A 3,132-nucleotide genomic window follows, 5' to 3' on the forward strand; every position below is an offset into this window, starting at 1 on the left:
ACTCCTAACTTGACTTTAGCTTGTCAGACAGCTATGTCAATGAACATGGCCGACCAATATTCCCCAGAATTTCAAACTATTTCCAGTCGTCAGACAACTGAGGTGAATCGCCTGCAGGTTAAAAGCAAAAGGCAGTTGGGTCCCAAGGTCTCAAAAACTGGCCACGGTAACAGAGCACTGAAGTCCTGCTATTGGTGCCTGGGATAACATATATGTGAAGGCAGAGTGTTTCATCTGCAGGAAAACTGGGCATCTTGCGAAGGCATGCTGACTGAAGGGTAAACCAGTTTTCAAAGCTATAAGTAGATATCCCCAGAGACTACATAGCATGGAAGAAAAACAACAGAACAAGGAGGTTTTAGAGCTACACATCATCGGAGCACAAGGTTAACTAACAGTGATTCAAAAAGTATCATAATCCACATAGATGTTGCAGGAACCAAGATACCTATGGAAATCGACACTGGTGCATCCACGAGTGTAGTACCGGAGTCACTATACCGCGACAAATTGCGTGATTTCCCATTGGAGAAATCCAAGATAGAGCTGCGAGGCTACTCGGGAGAGAACATTCCTGTGGTAGGTCATATCACCATACCGGTGAAATACAAGGATCAATTTCAGAGCTTGCCTCTATTAGTAGTGGCAGGAGACAAGCCTGCCTTACTAGGAAGAAATTGGTTGGGATCACTGAAGCTGGATTGGAATGAGATTTTTCGTGTTGAAACGAGATTTGCATCAAAGGATGATGTCATCAAGAATTATCCGAAGGTGTTCTGCGAAACAGGCAGTAGGATCCAAGGCTTCAAAGCGAGTGTCAGGGTACAGAAGGACGCTAGATCGGTTTACTACAAGCCACGTTCCATACCATATGCACTCAAGGAGAAAGTTGAGCAAGAACTCAAAAGACTGGAGACTGAGAACATTATTTCTAAGATAGATCTATGTAATTGGGCTACACCCATTGTTGTTCTACCTAAGTCCAATGGTAAGGTAACATTGTGTGGTGATTATAAAGTAACGGTAAACCATGTTCTAGAGGGTAATGTCCCCAATGCATTGCCAAATGTAGAAGATTTGTTTACAACACCGACAGGTGGTCAGATTTTCTCAAAGTTGGATCTTACGAATGCTTACTTACAACTTGAACTAGATGAGGAGTCCAAGTCATGCTTGACTATAAATACTCATCTAGGCCTATATCAATTTAATAGGCTACCATTTGGAGTGTCTTCCACCCCTGCCATATTCCCAAGGGGCGATGAACCAGATTTTGCAAGGTATTGAAGGGGTAGTATGTTATTTAGATGACATACTAATTTCAGCACCAAATAGGCAAATTCACAATAACATATTGAATGAAGTCCTCAAATGGCTAGAGAAGTACAGAGTACGAGTGTCTCCTCGCAAGTGTGAGTTATTTTAAAACTCAGTTGAGTACTTAGGGTACAGAGTAGACAAAGATGGTTTACATCCAACCAAGGGAAAGCTGGATGCAATCAGAAATGCACCCACTTCCAAGAATATCATTGAACTTCAATCATCTTTGGGTCTTTTGAACTATTATGGAAAGTTCCTACCAAATTTGGCTGCAGTATTACATCCACTGAATGAACTATTGAACAAACAGGTCGATTGGAAGTGGTCAGAAGAATGCGATACAGCATTCAAGAAGTGTAAAAGCAAATTGGTAGAGAGCACCATGTTAGTTCACTATGACGTAGCTAAGGAGATCAAGCTAGCATGTGATGCCTCTCCGTATGGAGTTGGGGCAGTGATCACTCATGTACTACATAGTGGGGAGGAGAGACCAATTGCTTCACGCACTTTCAGTGAGCGTAATTATGCGCAAATAGAAAGTGAAGCTTTGGCATTCATTTTTGGGTTCAAGAAGTTCCACAAATACTTGCATTTTTACCATCGTTATGGACCATAAGCCCCTGACAGCAATCCTCCATCCAAAGTCCCCAGTTCCAACATTAGCTGCAGTCTGAATGCAGAGATGGGCTTTGATTTTGTCAGCATATACATATGATATTGAATACAGATGATCAGCGACTTACAGGACAATTTGAGTTTGATGGATACCTGGAGCAAATGCTCAGAGACTTCTTTTTACTGGGCATTGGCCACGAGACCATCCTATGAAAACTTTTGACTGTAGAGACACCGACCCTCAGTAAGGCCATTGCGATAGCACAGGCGTTTATGTCCACCAGTGATAACACCAAACAAATCTCTCAGCACACAAGTGCTAGCAATGTTCATAAATTAATTGGAACTATGTTCGCGAACAGAAATGTACAGGGCAGAAACCACGAGTCTGCAACTGCCAGCAGGCCTCAGGTGACCCAGTTGACTCAGAGTCCACAACAAAGATGAATGCAAGGCAATTCACACCTTGTTGGCATTGACAACCTGCAAGCTCTGCAAAACCTGCTAACCACCATGTGGTAGAGGAAGATAGGTCCATAGTGGATCAAAGCAATTTCGAGCCTCAGAGAGAGGAGGCAAATGCTGAAGTACATGGGGTGCACACATTTTCGATGAAATGTCCACCTATAATGCTAAATGTAAAATTGAATAGCTTACCCGTAGCCATGGAACTGACCACTGGTGCTAGCCAATCCATTATGAGTAAAAAGATGTTTGAGAGACTGTGGTGCAACAAGGCACTCAGACCAGCCATCCACACGAAACTGAGAACGTACACAAAAGAGCTCATCACTGTCCTGGGCAGCGCCATGGTCAAGGTCACCTACGAGGGCACGGTGCACGAACTGCCAATCTGGATTGTCCCGGGCGATGGCCCCACACTGCTTGGAAGGATCTGGCTGGGCAAAATCCGCTGGAACTGGAATGACATCCGGGCGCTATCGCATGTCGATGAGGCCTCATGTATCTAGGTTCTTAACAAATTTCCTTCCCTTTTTGAGCCAGGCATTGGAAACTTTTCCGGGGTGAAGTTACGGATCCACTTGGTCCCAGAGGCACGACCCATTCACCACATGGCGCGAGCGGTACCTCACATGATGAGGGAGAGTGTGGAAATTGAGCTGGACAGGCTGCAATGCGAGGGCATCACCTCCCCAGTGGAATTCAGCGAATGGGCCAGTCCGATTGTTATAGTAC

Source organism: Pristiophorus japonicus, chromosome 3, assembly GCF_044704955.1.
Source record: "Pristiophorus japonicus isolate sPriJap1 chromosome 3, sPriJap1.hap1, whole genome shotgun sequence".
NCBI classification, from domain to species: Eukaryota; Metazoa; Chordata; class Chondrichthyes; family Pristiophoridae; genus Pristiophorus; species Pristiophorus japonicus.